This window comes from Chinchilla lanigera, unplaced genomic scaffold, assembly GCF_000276665.1.
Source record: "Chinchilla lanigera isolate Chin_1 unplaced genomic scaffold, ChiLan1.0 scaffold00074, whole genome shotgun sequence".
NCBI lineage: Eukaryota > Metazoa > Chordata > Mammalia > Rodentia > Chinchillidae > Chinchilla > Chinchilla lanigera.
The window spans coordinates 2,482,527-2,499,813 of record NW_004955475.1 but is presented as its reverse complement, the minus strand read 5'-3'; positions in this window follow the sequence as shown (position 1 = coordinate 2,499,813).

Here is a 17,287-nt window from a genome sequence, read left to right as displayed (position 1 = left end):
GAGCACAGACTCGAGCCCAGGTGTCTAGCCACTCCTGGAACACTCTATTTCTAGTAATTTTCATTGTATACCATTATATTTGCTCAGGGTTACTCTGTTACTTATATATTTTCCCAAGAATTCTTTTTTAGTTTGTTTGCCTGTTTGTTCTTTGTTTCTTTGTTATGTCATGTTCAAAATAGTTACTAGAAGATAGCAACAAATAATTGTTCATAGAAGTCATACATAAAACTGTGAAGTGGATATGGTCACAGCAGTGTACGATATACATATATCCACACTTGCATACAGAGGCAGAAAAAATTAGAAAGAAATATGATGACCTACGGGTCATTCTTCCCCTCTATTTACAGTTTTATGAAGCGATCTATTCTGTATTGAAGGTTGAATCTAGACTTACAACTCTCACCATGTATACCACTAAGAAAATCAAAATGGATCAAAGGTCTAAATGCTAAAAAAGATGCACTTAACCTGCTGAAATATAGAAGAGGTAAAACTCGAAGTAATAGGTGTAGGCATGCACTTTCTGAAGAGAACCCCAGTTGCACAGAAAATGGTACTGAGAATCCACCAATGGAAGTATATCAAATTATAAAACTTCTGCACAGCAAAGGTAACAATGAACAGAGTGAAAAGACAACCTGCAGATTGGGAAGAAATTTGCAGCTATTCCCCAAATAGAGAACAAATATCTAGAATATATGAAGACATTAAAAAATTTAGACAAACCTAAAATAAAAGACCCACTAAAAAAATGGGCTGGTGAATACATGAAGAAATGCTCAACATGGCTAGACATTAGAGACAAGCAAATCTGAACAACTCTGAGATCAAATCTTAACCTTGAAAGAATAGCTAACATCAAGAAATAAAATAACAACCAATGCTAGTGAGACTGGTAGTGGTGGAGGGGAAGAAACAATTGTACACTGTTGATGGGACTGCACACCAATACAACCACCATGGAAATCAGTATAGTGATTGCTCAAGAACTAAAAGTAGAAATTCCATTAGACCCTGCTAGTCCCCATCTCGGTATCTTCCCCAAAAGTTAAAACGTTATAGTACATCGGTAAATGCATACCTATGTTTATAGTAGCACAATTCATAATATCTAAATCTTAGAAGCAGTGGATATATACATCAATAGATGATTGGATAATGAAAACATGGTATTTATATACAACATAGTACTACACTGCCATTAAGAAGGATAAGCTTGAGTCCTTTGCAGGACAGTGGATGCACCTTGAGACCGTAATGTTGAGTGATATAAGTCAGAAACACAAGCTTTAATTATCATATAGTTTCTCTTATGTGAGAAAGGAATAATAGGAAGTAGGGAGATAAAATTTTCTCAAAGGAGAAAAGGGTTCAAGAGGTGAAGGGACAGAGGTGATGGAAAAGGGATGAAAAAAGGAATTAAGATGTATTATGTATATGTACTTGTACCAGTTTCCACACAAGGAATGTAAATATATACTGCATTTATGCACTAATAAAAATGAAAAAATATGCTGTTTTTATAATCACACACACTTGTTTAGTGCTTTGTGACACTTCCAAATATTCTACTTTCAAAATAATCCTAAAAGGCATTCAATAAAAATAAAATTATTTACAAACATGCCTTCTTACACACAGAGATATTAAGTATCGTAAACATAATCTAAGATCATTTCTAGAAGCCAGAATTAGATTTGACCCATCCAGAAAATTCAAAGTCAGGCTCTGCTGAGGACCAATTTGATGTGGTACAAGCAGGCAACAATTAATATTAATAAATTGGCACAACAATAAATTGAGAGTCTTTCATAGGCCTACATGACTTGTGGGAAGACCCCAAGCTGGCCTAAAGACAGATTAATCTTTGAGCCAACAACCAGGGCCAAGGCTAGAAAACAGTCTGTGAAGTTCTGGCACCTCAAACAACATAACATGGCAGCTGAGGACTTTCACTCATGCAAATTCCATCTCGCTCAGTAATCACAGTTAGCAGACAATCAGGTTACTAGTTAACCCTGATCTGTTCCTATGTGATTTTTCAATAATGCAATGTTGCTCAATTCTTGAACCTTGATGGTATCACAGCTCACCTACAGTGCTTCCTGCAACCCATCAACATACCGCCAATCAAGCTGTACACCTAATAAAGGCCAAGGATACCATGCCTCATAGCCCTAGCCTGTCATTGGGCATTGACCATTCTGGTGCCCCTTGTAACTAAAATATTTTCTCTGTGTTTTATTCTGTTTTTGTACCTCTGAGCAGGAGATCTGTGCTCCTAGGTCAGGGCCCTGATAAGGCTTCTGTATGTTCTCTCGAGTAAAACTTTGGTATATTTAATAAAATTTTTCATATTATGCTATAAGTAACTGATGGAGGAAGTATGAGTGTTAAAGAAATTTAAGTACGAGGCTTCTTGTAAAGTTGTGCTTCAAAAGACATCATGTTTGTACATTATGAAATGATTACCTGAGCTTTCCATTTCAAGAAGTGTGACCCAGATGTTTCTTTTGCCATGTGTAATCCAGTAGGGAGCATATTCAGTTGGAAACTAATATCCAAGTGGGGACTCTACTATCTGATTATGTTGGTGCCCACCAAAAGAAGTGACTGGACAAATAAATTAATTAGAAATAGAGATATTAGTTGCTGGAATTACCAGGGCCTCCTTCTGAAATGTGTGTGGTTGTAGTAGGATGTATAAAACATGGCATATTTCCAATAGAATCTTTGTGATTCTAAGTTATGGTTTCTTCTTTAAGAGGATGGAAGAAGACTAGCAGTGAGAAAGTTCAAATTTACCTCAAAAGAAACCAAAATTAGTGGTGTGCAGGAGCAGAGATATGTCAAGCCTGTGGCCCCTCACCAGGTTGACAGAAAAGGAAAATCTCTTTCCCAAATGATACAGATTTAAAAGATTCAAATATAAATGCCACTACTGATAGAAATATATTGGAAACACCTCTGGGATCTCAACAGGGAAGAAAGTAACCTCTCATTCTTCTTCCTGGAATAAACTAACACAAGACCTCAAAAACTTGGCACTAAACCCTGGTGCCACCTAGCCCCTCTTGTGCAAGAAAGGATGTGGAAGAGAGAGAAGCCCCAAAGACAGTGGCAGCAGAAAAGCAAAAGAATGTTTCCTGCAAGAATGGGCAGACTAACTTTGAGACTGTCATCCTTGTGTGAAGGAAATTCAGAAGATATGAAATTATAAGTGTCAATATTGCCAGGTCTTTAAGTGGAATGCATTTGAGTCTATGGTCAGGAGGAGGAACAGCACCCAGCCTGGTGATGACAAGAATCTTATCACCTGGAAGTTCAACTGAATTCCAGAAATGTAGCAAGTTCTCACCTAGCAATTTTAACATCCCCCACTCCACCCCAGGCATGCTGGGAGGAGCTGCAAGGGCAACCAGGAAGCAATGGTTCCATATTACCCATACTACTGTTCCTGTGAGGGTAAACTGTCATTTTTCCTTCTTGGATTTCATCTTTTTCTCTCTTAATTTGTTGTCAATAAGATATACAGCATCTATGTAGTATTTCCTAACTGTTATTCAAAACAAAAATACTTTCATGCCATTTTACTGCCTGGAGTGGAGTCCAGAACCACTAGATCTGAGAGAAGGGGGAGAAGGTGAGGGAGAGAGGAATTACCTTTCATTTGAATGCATTATAGATACAGAGGAAGTTGTAAATATAGTGTACCCCTCACCTAGTTTCCCCATGTTAGTATATCTTACCTAACTATATTACAATATAAAAACCAGGACAATGATAACAGTACAGTAAGTGTGTATAGTTCTACATCACCTCATCATATATGTAGGTTCGTATAATCACCATTGCAATCAAGTTTCAAAACTGTCCCATTGCCACAAAAACCATGAGTTAAATCTTTGCAGCTACACCCACCACCCTCCCTAGAACCAGCCCCAAGCATGAAAAACCACTAACTTATTCTTCATCTCTATAACTGTTTTATTTTGATGATGTTACACAAAATGGATCAATACATAATGATGGCCTTTTGGTATTAGTACTTTCCATTCACCATAATGCTCTTAATGATACACACTTTTCTGTATCAAAAATATATCCTTAGGGATGTAGCCCAATGGTATAGTGTTTGCCTAGTATGTATGAAGTCCTTGGTTTGAGCCCCAGTACTACAAAAAAAAAAAGGGAAAAAAGGCCATGGTTTTCTATGGTTGTGTGGCATACCATAGCTTGGATGTTCCATCATTTCTTTGTCTATTCACCTATTGGTGAACATTTTGGTTTTCATATTTGGGCTACTACAAATAAAGCTGTTATGAACAATGTTGTACACATTTTAGTGTGAACATGTTTTCATTTCTCTAGGATGAGGACTCAAGAGTGTAAATTATGTGTGTTATGCTAAGTGTATACTTTGGATTTTTGAAGTGCAAAACTTATTTCACAGTGGCAGTTCCACTTTACATACTCACCATCACTGTGTGCCATCCAGTTTCTCTGAATACTTTCCAGCATTGTATTGTCAGTTTTCTCTCTCTCTCTTTTTTTTTTTTTTTTTTTTTTTTTTTTTTTGTTTGTTTGTTTGTTTTTCCGGTACAAGGAATTGAACTCATGACCTTGTGCTTGCCAGGCAGGCACTGTGCCGCTGAGCTAAATCCCCAAGCTCAATTGTCAGTTTTCTTTAATCTGCCATTCTAAAAACTGTGTACTGATACATTACCACAATTGCTTGTAGACCTTTCTCGTCCTGTTGACACAGCAAGCGAGTTCATCAAGAATGGCATTCACAAGAGACAAAAAGAGCAAGAACAAACAAAGCTTTATTGAGCCAGCTGATGGACAGTCTCTAACCAGGAGCCAGAGAAGATGTTTGTGCTGATCTAGGTCTCACCTTCAGTTTAGGTACATTTTAGATTGCCATTTAGATTTCCATTTCCATTTCCATTTTACATAACCATTACCTCACTTCTGAGAATCTCACAAGAATATTACACAATTATCACGAAGTTTACTTCTCCCAAAAGATGTGGGGCAGCTGAATTCCAGATGACCATTGCAGTTTAACTTTTAGCCTACTTCCCAATTTCTCCTGTTTGTTCTGTTCCCATTTTTGACTCCACTCTCCTATAAGTGGGTTTATAATTAATCAAGGGGGCTGGGGTGAAGAATGGGGTCAACTACAGCTTAAGTGGATTTAAGTGACTTCTGATAATATGGAGTTAAAAAAAGAAATTGGAGTCTCTCTTGCCCTATCCCTGTATCAATCAACTTCACTCTTGTTGAACCCTACTTGTATCTTTCTCTGTTACAATTAATGTGTTAGGTAGTTATCCATCAGTCTCAATTTAAGGCAGGCAAGATTTATTTTGACTAACAGTGTCAGAGGTTTCATTCCACGCTTTTAGGCAAGTGGTAAGCCAGAACTGCCATGCAGAAAGGCATGGCAAAGGAGACTTCCACCTGCTGGCATCCAGGAGGCTCATGTAGAGTAAAAGAGCCAGAAAAGGAGCTGGGGATGAGATATAGTCTCCAAGTTCACGCACTGGTAACCTCCTCTCTTCAATTTGGTTACACCTTCCCATAATGCCATCAAATTGTGAATCTATAAAGGGATTAATCCACTGATATAATTGGAGCCCTTATAATCCAATCACTTTTCAAAATCCCCAACTGTGAACATTATTCCACTAACTCTTTTCTGGAAGGGACTTTACAGATCTAAACCATAACAATTAGGAATTGGTGCTTGGTTAGTAAAAAAATTCCTGAGGATTTTTTTCTTTAATTCAGAAACAACTGCAATGAGCAATGTAGTTTTATTTTTTTTTTTTAAGGGACAGATTGTATGGTATTCTGAAATAACCCTCCCTGGATTCTAATCTTTGACCTGGTGTTTTAATCTCTGCAATCATTTGCAAATTATCAAGTTTTTTATATTTTACTTTTCTCATATGAGAAAAGGGAACTGTAATATTATTAAACACAGAGGAGTGAAGCTTAAAAAGTAGGTGCAATTATGTTACTAAAGTGAAAAAGCATTTCCTGATATATTCATTAGGTTGGATTTATATCTTTTGATCTTCTAAATAAAGATGTCATGGAAGTAGGGCTGATATTGTTTTGAGGTTTGTGGTGATGATCGAATGAAACAAAATAGATGAAGTCCTTAGGATAGTACAAATCATTAGTTATACCATTACTTATCCATACTGTACTATTCAATTTTAAATGTCCCATGGTACTGTTTCATACTAATTTACTTTATCACTGCATTGATCTGGTGATGCTATTTTATCTAAAGGTATATATTTTAAAGCACAGTGGGGAGACTATAGTTCACAATAACTTGTATATTTAATAAATAGATGAGAGGAACTCAAAGGCTCCAAACAAAATAATGATAAGGAGATGGAGAATTTATTTATCTTGGTTTGATCAGTACATGTTGCACATATGTACTGAAATATCATACCAACCACCCAAAATAAGTACAATTACAGTATTATAACCTAATCAGAAATTTTTAAAACTTTAAGGAAATGGAAATGGTAATTACCATGGTTTAATCACTACATATTGTGTACATGCATCAAATTATCAAACTCTATCCTATAAATATGTGCAATTGTAATAAGTAAAAAATAAAAATAAATTCATATATTGTATTAAAATTCTTGAGGTATGCATAAGATCCATAAGCTCTAATGGTGATATTTACTTTTTGAGAAATGCTTTCTTCAATCTTTTTTTATTTTAAAAATTTTAAAAACTGACAAAATAACAATGAAGACAAAATTGAGAACTGTGCCAGCAACTATGTAGGATGTAGAGAAATTATTCATGCTCTATCTATTGAAGACCTCACAATGGAATAGACAGATTTTTGAGTACCCTAATTTTTAAAACATGAATACTTCTCCTAAAAAGAAAAATTCCACTTTATCTCCTGAGGGGATTGGAAATGATGTTTCTATTTACTGTAATTCCAAAGAATCAGTATTATAAGCATTCATTGACACCTTCTACCTTTTAAGCAATGTCTTGGATATTGATGGTGTTAATATTTGAGGAGGAAGAATGCAAACAATTAATTTAATAAATTCACAAATTACATGGCATGTTAGCATGTGTGCAATTTGAAGTTTAGCAAGCAACTAGCGGAGCTGGAAGTTAGTGACTAGGGAAGGTGGCATGGAAAGGGGGACATTTTGATAGACATGAATTTAGAAAGGAGTCAGTCAAGCAGGTATTTGCGATCAGAGCTTTCCAGATAGAATGAACAGCTAAGCAAGAGTTTTTGAGGCAAAATGTATCAGACACAGTGCAGACACTGCAAGTATGCCAGGGAAGCTGGGGAGCAGGACAGACAGACTTCAATGGAGGGCAGGACCTGTAAGAGCCAGGGGGCCAGGGCGCTGTAGGGCAGGGAAATTTCTGCTTTCCATCAGGTAAACAGAAAAGGGCAACCAGGCGTCCCAGATGCCACAGGGGAGTCAGGGTGAGATGCAGGGTTAATGCAAAGGCAGGATACATGGGAATGCAACCAGAGAAGAGGACGTAGACATGATTTCTGTGTATGTGTGTAATGCTGAGTATCGTTCAGAGAAATGATGTGTGTTATGAAAAACAAAGACATATACCTACTTCCAACAATTTTCAATTAACCCAATAATTGTGTGAGACTGACCAGAAGGCACTAGAGGCTGCCTTTCATAATCCCACATGAGTGACAACAGACAGCGAAGAGCAGCTCCTTTAGCCCCAAAGCTAATGCTCTACAACCAGCATTATCAAACCAGGCTCATTTTGCTTGCCATGCATTATGCCAACCACTGAATCAATGAGTTTTGCAAAATAGAGAATATTGATGTAGCAGCCATGGATGTGGGGATGGGAAAGCAAACCTCAAATTGCCTCTGCAAGGGTAGGGTTTAAGGATATTTCTTGATGAAGGCATGGGGAAAAGTATTTCATCAAGATTCATCAGTGGTTATCACCATGATCCACATGTCAGGAGTGTTCTCTATAGTCAATTTAAAAACTGCAAGTAAGAGTAGGTGAAGCCTAGAGGGTTTATTCAGGAACTAAGGGCAGGTGGCAGGAAGAGAAATTGCAAGTTGTAGCACTGTGTGTTAAATGAAACAGACTGAATGCTTTTATGTGCTGCTTTTTCCCACTTTACAGTTGAAGAAAGTGCAATGCAGATATTAAGAGCCAGATATTTCACTCATAAATCTAATGTGGGACCTTCCTTTCTAATCTCCAAGATCTATAGGTTCAACAGGTTGAGATGTTGCCCTCGTTAACCACTCTGTGCCTCAGTATCAGGAGCTGATCTATTCCCTGTTCCACCTAGAGAGGGGTGCAGCAAGTAATAAAGAAAGAAAAACAAAGAGACACACTTTCAAAGTACGCAGTTGAGGGGGGCAGGCTGGGAGGCCAATGCCTCCGGATGGGCAGAGATAATGACACTCAGGGCTGGCTACTACGTATTGGGTGCATACAATAATAGGAAGGATGATCAGATGACTCAAAGGGTGGCGGTGATCTTATGCTGAGAATGTCTTATGTTGATGAGGATCACTTTTGATGACTTCGAGTGTGGTGGGAATCTTATGATAATGAGGATCTTATGTTGATGAGGATGATGGGGAGAGATGCCAGGTTAATAAGCAGTTTGTCCTTTCCCCAGTGTGAAACTCAATTTTTATTACTACTGGGTTCTCAAGGAATCAGGATGTCTTCAGCCAGTGTAATCTTGCCCCAGGGTGTCACAGCATCACAGGACTGTCGAGGCCTCAACTGTGACTGGAGGCACATGGAATCATGTTTCTGCATACTGTAGCTGGCTCACACGGCAAGATCCTAGGCCTCAGACAAGCCCTAATCACAATTTAATTTGGAAATGATTTTTCCCCCATAATTATATGAAATGGCCCTCAGAAGATCTAACTTTCTTTTTGTTTGCTTGTAGAAGTTGAATCATCATGACCTGTGGCTATAAAGTCGTTAGACATTATTTGGTCTGAGCTCCTCTGCAGCAGAATAAGAAGAAAGCAAGGAGATACAATCCAATTACTAGTAGCACAGCAGTATAAAACCACAAGTGATTCTTGAAATAACTAAATGGATTAAGTTGATCAAGTAAAACATCAAATTTATCCCAGTTTTGAATTTAATCATAAAAATTAGCAGTCTGCTGGGACGCAGATAAAACTTCCTTTTGGAGGGCATCAAGTTCCATAGTTATATTTTTATGCACTGCTCCTTCAACATGTCTCTTTGTGTTTTCCCAAGGATATTGGGAATGATTATAAGGTAAAGAGGTAATGCAAAAGCAGGAAAGGTTATAGTGGCATTTGAGGCTTTGCTGTAGCTGTAAACTTTCAATCTGATCTTCCGTCCAGAGATAAGTAGTCTCAAGCACACTTACTTGGAATTACAGCTTAGCATCTCTAGAATGTTCTATATTTCAGGCCTCATCAGCAGTCTTGTTCCAATTACCTATGGAAGGAGCTGTTTGAATGGAGTGGGCCAAGGCAACAAAGGAAAAGCTACACTTAAAATCAATAATACCAGAAAGACTATGTCAGCAATGATCAGTCCCAGAGCTCTCTTTGCTCTGTGTATGAGATGATCAAGCGTGACTTATGATAAATAAGAAGTAAGCATATAAGACCATGGATCAGATAACAGGAACTCACACTCTTGGCATATGCCCTAGGATCATTAGAATCTTATTTTGTACAGATCTGAAGGGAATACAATGATTCCAGGTGCATTTTTGACAGGTAAAAGTATTACTATTCCATTTTATATTCCAATACATAAAAACACATGGGTTATAGATATATATGGAAGCTCAAACAGCCCTATAGTATGATGCTAACAATATAGTATTGCCAGAGTATGATTTTAAATCATCACCAGTCCATAAGTTTCCTTCAGTATAAGGAAGAGCCAATTTCCAAAATGTTTATTGGCAGACTCAAATTTTTCATAATGTAAAAACTTGGGAGAGGTATATTAAAGCCTTCTTCTATCCAATTTATTTCCTTAGTGAGGATAGATTTTTTAGTCACATTATGAAGGTTAGTCCAGTTTAATTTATACATGTCTGTACTATTGTCCTTTCCTCCCATAAAATTTCCCCATCGTTCCCAGTCAATAAATTCATATGGCTCCAATTTTCCATATCTTCCTGATTGGCCCCTACATACATTCCATGGCAGAGGGGCATCTTTATGAAATCCATTCCATGTAATATGAACCTGGTGAATCAGATATTTGGGTAGGACATAATCTACTTGTTCTCCAGCCACATGAATGGACCTCCGGGTTAACATGATAAAGTTTTCAGGAGTATGGTCCAACCAGGTCTGAAATGAGGTGGCACAACAATAATTAGAATGTATGGAAATATCTTCTACACACAGAGGAAGATAAGCATAATTAACAATTGCCTCATCTTTCATGTCTACAAGGATGGCTGGGCCTTGTATTAAATCCACTGGTAAATGGGCTGTGTCAATTTCATGATAAATTTCAGGTGGGAAATCCATCCAAGTAACTGGTCAGAGCAAAGAAGGATTGGAGATGTAAGCCCAATATTCTATCCCTGACACTGGGGGTATACATACTGCTATGCTATGATAGCCATCATAGTAGTGAACATAGTGTCAGCAGCCTGTACCAGACCCTAATGGTCTACCAGTACCTTCGTCTCATGGATTATTCTCTCCAGGCTCTTGTTCAAAATTGGTTTGGCCTCTACCACCGGTGGGGGTGGAGTTGCCACCATCTGATCATTGAGACTCATCTGTGCAAAAGTCACTGTCAGTGGTCTGGCTGGCAGGGCAGTCAGCCAATGCTACCATGGGGACTTTAGTCTTCTATAGTCCCATATTTCTGGATGGCAGCCATGCTGGTGACCCATTTCTGTTAAAATACAAGCGTAGCCTTGTCTCCATGTTATTAATGGTGGGGGCCTTTCCATTTACCTGTCAGTGTATCTTTCCACACGACCTGAGCTTGTGAGTTTAGAGTCAGGCCCAGACTGCCCATGCAATTCAGCTACAGAACAGTTGTTTTCTGTCCATAGATTTGAAAAATTTACAGTGAAGATAGCATGGTCCAGCTGAGCCTGTAGAGGAAGCTGCGTTCCCCCTTTTAGTTCATTTAATTGATTTTTGAGTGTTAAATGGGCCTTTTCTACTATAGCTTGGCCTTGTGGGTTATATAGAATGCCTGTAAGATGCTTAATATGCCAGAGCTAAAAAAAGAAAAATAATACTTTGCTAATATAAGAAGGGCCATCGTCTGTTTTTGTATTTTTGGCACTCCTATAGCAGCAAAAGCAGACAAAAAAATGTTGAACATGTCCTGTTTTTTTCTACAGAATGAAAAGTAGCATGCATTAAATGGGAATAGGTATCAATAGAAATGTAAACATATTGCAAGCCCCCAAAAGAAGGGATATGAGTAACATCCATTTGCCAAATTTCATTTTGCTTGAACTCCCTGGGGGTTGAACCTACCTTCATGGGAGTACTGGCTGAGGGATTTTTTGACAGGTAGGCCAAGATAGAATGATATTTCTAGCCAGTGAGCATGACAACTGAAATTCTTTTGTTAGAGCTCTACTATTTTGGTGGTGATAGCAATGTTATTATCTAGCCAGATCTAAAGAGTAAACAAAAGCAATTAATGAATGAGCCTGTTTATTACCATAAGCTAAAGGTCCACATAAATTAGAATGAGAACTGACATGTCCAATGAAGAAGGAAGCAGTATGGTTGCAAATGATATGTTGTAATTTTACCGAGTAGGTTTTTTGGGGGGTGGGGTGCCAGTAATCAAACTTGGGGCCTAGCACTTGTCAGGCAGGTGCTGTGCCGCTGAGATATATCCCCGGCCCTGTAACTTTAAAAATAGGTTAAGCACAGGTGTGTCTAAAGGGTCATTGCCTTTGACTGAGAAATATTGCATAACCAGATTGCTCATAATATTCACAGGAGTTTGTTATGTCATCTCTAAAACAAACCAAATAGCAGTTATTTCTGATCACTGTGCTGAAAGGTTAGGGGTTAAAATGACATGTTGAATATCTGGACTCTATATGGTCACTTTTCCTTCAGAGGAGCCATCTGTGAAAAAAGAAAGTGCATTCGAAATGGGCTCTAAATGAGTTATTTTGGGTAAAAATATGAGTGTATTTAAGAAAGAATTTAAGGTGGGCATGGTGGTGCACACCTGTAATCTCAGCACTTGGGAGGCTGAGGCAGGAGGATCATTGCGAGTTCAAGGCCAGCCTGGGCTACAAGGTCAGCTAAAAGGTCATCCTAAACTGCATAGCAAAACCCCCATCTCAAAAAAAAAAAAAGAAAAAATTCGTGAAGTGGATCATTAGGAAAGTGATCATCACCCTGTCCAATGAGGTCTGCAGAAGTCACCTGCCAACATATAGCTTGTTGTAATAATACAGCATTTTGAGTCACATCTGTGCATAGAACTATTATAGGGGAATCAGTGGCAAAAAGCTGAGTAGAGCAAGTTCTTCAGTTTATTATTTTAGCCATTTGTTCAGTACATAACTGTAAAGTTTTCACCAATTTATTAGGAAGGTAAAGCCATCCTATGAGGAATAATTGATTATCATATAATTGACCCAACAGTCCCAGAGGAGAATGTAGAGTGTTGAATACATACAGGATAAGAGGATATTGGATGTTAACATGATACACCTGGCATTGGTGCAGCATTGATTCTACTAGCTGTAACTCCTGAGAGGCCTTCATGCTCAAGGTCACCTTGCAAGGTTTCATAGAGATGTTTTCATTGATAAGTGGCTATGCCTAATTTAGGGTAGATCTAGTTAATATCACCTAACAGTTTCTGAAAGTCATTTAAGGTAAGCAATCTATCCCTTCTGATTTTGATTTTTTTAGCCTTAATGGTTCTTTTGGTTAATAAGATTCCCAAATAATAATAAGGACTAGAAATTTGAACCTTGTCTGATTCAAGCCAAACTATTTAAGATCCCATTTTGGAGGCTGTGGATTTAGCTCAGTGGCAAAAGCGCCTTTCTGGCAAGCGCAAGGTCGTGAGTTCGGTTCCTGGTACCGGAGAAAAACCAAAAAAAAAAGATCCCATTTTGTTAGAGCAAACAAGTCATATGAGATCCAGAGCTGTCAGCCAAGAGTCTATCATCCATGTAATGAATTACATAAGACATCAGGTATATATTTTTGGCATTCTGTAATGCCTGTCCTACAAAATATTGACACAAAGTTGGACTGTTTATCATACCTTGCATAGGTTCTTTGATATCTAATATCTCTTCATAGGTTCTTCTTTGAAATTAATACTAGACACTGAAAAAGCAAACTTTTGTCTATCTGATGGGTATCGTGGAATTGTTTTTAAAAAAAAACAACTTTAAGGTCAATCACAACTAAGTGCCAATCTCAGGGAACAGCAGTAGGGGATGGGAGCCCCAGCTGGAGGGCACCTATTGGCTGTAAACTTGCATTTGCTGCTCTCGAGTCTTGAAGTAACCTCCACTTACCAGACTTCTTTGGAATCAAAAATATAGGAGTATTCCAAGGGCTCACAGTAGGCTCTAGATATTCTAATTGAACTTGTTCTTTTATGAGCCTATGTAATTGAATAAACTTCTGCTTCAGAGGCCACTTGCCAGTCCAATTAGGATTTTCTCTTTTCCATTGTAAGGGCAATGCAGTTTTGGGGAGAGAAATATCAATGGCCCTCACTAAAGGGGTTTGATACCTGACTCCAGTATGCTTTAACTTAATTTTAACATCTAAGGCCTGGAGATCTCCTTGAACATTATTTCCCAGTCCTATACATTGTATATATTCCATCTTATTCATAATTTTTTGAGCAACTGAGGAAGATTCAGTAAATTTCATTTTCCATTTTTTAGTTTATCTCTTTCAAAAGTTTACTGGAATAGAGGCTACACAGGGAAGAAACAAATCAGCTTGACTCTCAGATCCGTGATATGTTAAGGGAGACTCACTTTACAAAACTTGTTGGGGTTATAAGCCCCACCAATGATGTAGAACCTGGCTTAGCAGGCCAAGAAGTTGGCCACTGATGAAACAAAATGATAGAAACATCAATACCTGTATATAATAGGCCTTGAAGGCTCTTTCATTTCTTATAATGGAGCACCTGGGCTACCCCTCCACCAGCTCTTGAGTAAAATAAATTTCTTTTTGAAGTTTCTCCCATTTTTCATCCTAACTGAGGACCCTGTCTAAAATAGAACTAGTACCCCCATCACCACAGGGGGGTAGTAGTAATAATACCAGTTGAGCAATATGTTCTCCAGGCTCAATCACCCAGATGCCCATTGTCTGTACAAAGACTTGAACCTCATTTTTATAATCTTTATCAATAATACTGGGTATAATAATAAGATCTTTTAAATTTAAGATTTTCCTATAATTAGTTCAATAGTATTTTTAGGTGGAGGTCTCCAAATCCCAGTGGAAACAACAACTGGCTTGTTGCCCGAATGAGACTTACCTTTTGAGCAGCTGGTAGATTTAATCCTGTGCTCCCCAAAGTTCATCCAGTGAGGGAGACAATATTACTCCAGGAATCCAAGCCTGTTGGTGCGCCTGAACTAGAACAGTCTGAGGGAGGTTTTGATTAGAAATCTGATTGAAAGCACGATTCCCCATTGGGGGTAAACCTAGAATTTGAGCAACCCCTTCCCATTTCCTGAAAGGAGAGTTCCATCTCTGTGATATTTAGGCTGACAGGATCTAGTCCAATGATTACCCTTTTCACAGCATGGGCAAGGACCTGCTTCAACCTCACTAGTTCCCAGACTAGAGTTAGTGGAAGTTCCAGAGGTGTTAGAGTTATTACCTTGGCTTGTAGACATACACTGTTGGGAAAGATGTCCCATTTTACCACAATTAAAACTTTTAACATTTTTAGCATTAGTATTTTTACCTTGTCTTGTAAGAGCCAGCATAGCTTGAGCTAACATAGACCCCTCTACAAGTATTCAACCTGATATCCTGACAAGCCTTAATGTAACTGTTTAAATCTTTAGAGGTTTGCACAGTGGCTGGAGCCTGTTTACAGTCTTGGTTGGCACTGTCATAAAGGAATTGAAGAACAAATATGTTGGCTGCTTGAGCTTGAGGAATTTGTGCGTGGCTTCTTGTAGTTGGGGCACAAACTGTGTGTAAGGTTCTATTGCCCCTGTAAGATATTAAGAAAAGACTCGTCAGTAGCCCTGTCCTTGGGCACAGTAAGAAGCTCTTTTCATTGCATGTCCTATTTGTTCAAAAGTCTCATTGGTATCCTGCAGTTGATGGGTTATGTCTGCCAACTGTCCCATTCCCAATAACATTTCTGGGGTTATTAGCCCTATCATCTTGTTTCTGTCAGCCTAATCCATAGCTTGCTCTTGTAATTGAACTCTAAAATGAAAGTATTCACTAGGAGACAGACAGGAGCGGGTAAAGTGTCTCACATCATTAGGCATTAAGTGATGAGTCTTCACAAAAGAATCTAAAATCCCCAAGGTAATTGGGCCCTGAGTTCCAATATTCACTGAACTCAATTTTAAGGCCTTTAACAACTTCAAATCAAAAGCTTGATGTTCTGCCATCAGGTGATTCTGATTAGCTGGATCAGGTCTGTAGACCCCTGGAAAGCAGCAAGGTCCAAGAATTTCTCTTTGTTTGGATGCTTCTCAAACTTCTACCTGATAGCTAGACATGTGAGATGCAACGAATCTCTGACCTATACGGCCTGAAGGTGCTGGCCCTGGAGTTTCCCCAACAGCTATATCTACCATTAGTACTTCCCCAATTATAGGAGGAATACTTGGAGATTTTACCTTCCCATGTATTGACCCATCTTCATGTTGTAATTTTTGGCACTCTTTTCCATCGCATTTTTCTTCTGTTCGAATGTCATTTTCCCCAATTTGCTCTCGCATCAGCACTATAGGCAACAAAGTGTTTAAGGGTCCTAAAACAGATTTTACTAATCCTCAAGAGGAGAATGTTCCTGGTGACACTGTTTTACCCCTGCCATGAGCTCTTTTTAAACAGTCACCAATCCTACCCCAATTTTCTAAATCTAAGGTTCCTGCCTGTGGAAACCCAGGATTGAACCTAACAAGCTCTTGTACCATTTTAGTTAAGGTGCCAGTACTAACACAAGCTCCCACTTGTTTAAGCAGCCCATACAAGAGTTAGATGCAAGTCTGCTGCTCTATGGATTCTGCCCCATTTTCCCAAGCTACTGAAACTTTCTGTGGTGGCAAGTGCTTTTAACTTTCACTTTCTCTTTGGATGTCTTTCAGATTTATCCGGAAGAGTCCTCTCACTGCCTCACACACCAGGCATCCTTTTGTCCACTCCAGTGGAATCTTCCCTTCTAGGTTTTCATGCCCCACATTGAGCACCAATTACTGGGGGCCAATCAGTCCCCTGATCTTCCCAGACAGTGGTATGGTAAGGGATAAAGAAAGAAAGACAAAAAAAAACACACTTTCAAAGTACATGGGCAGGGGGACTGGGAGGTTAACGCCTCAGGATGGGCAGAAACAATGACACTAAGGGCAAGTCACCATTCATTGGATATACACAATAATCAGAAGGTTTATTATATGACTTAGAGGGTGTCAGTGATCTTATGCTGACGAGGATCTTTATGTTGATGAGCACAATGGGGAGAGATGGCAGGTTTATGTGGAGCTGAGAAAGGCTGTTGGGAGCTGGTAGAAGCTGGAAAGAGCGGTTGGTTTCTTTGGAGGAGTTTGTCATGCTGGCTTTCCAGATGAACTTGGCTATTTTAATCCACCAGGGAGCTCTGGAAATTGTTGGCACTGAGAATGGCTTTGGTTCACTTTGGGGGAGGTCTGATCCACACTTTGAGAATCACTTCCTGGCTCCAGAGAGGAAGATGTTGCACTGCCACTCTCCTGGAAAAGCTTGCTGCATTGGCTTTCCTTTTTTTTTTTATTTAAAAGAGAGTAGTACATGAGAAAGAAACAAACAAAAAAATAGAACAGTAGCAGCATACCAGTATCACTAACATAAACAAATCAAAGCAAGAACAGTCAACGTGATACAAGGCCTCAAGACAAATTAATACAAATCAATGGTGGTTGTTACATTGCATATCGCTATCCTCAACTACATCGCTCAGATAATCAGATGCAAGAATGACAGATTGCTCAAACCATTAAAGAGAATAAGAAAATAATTCTTCAATAAAA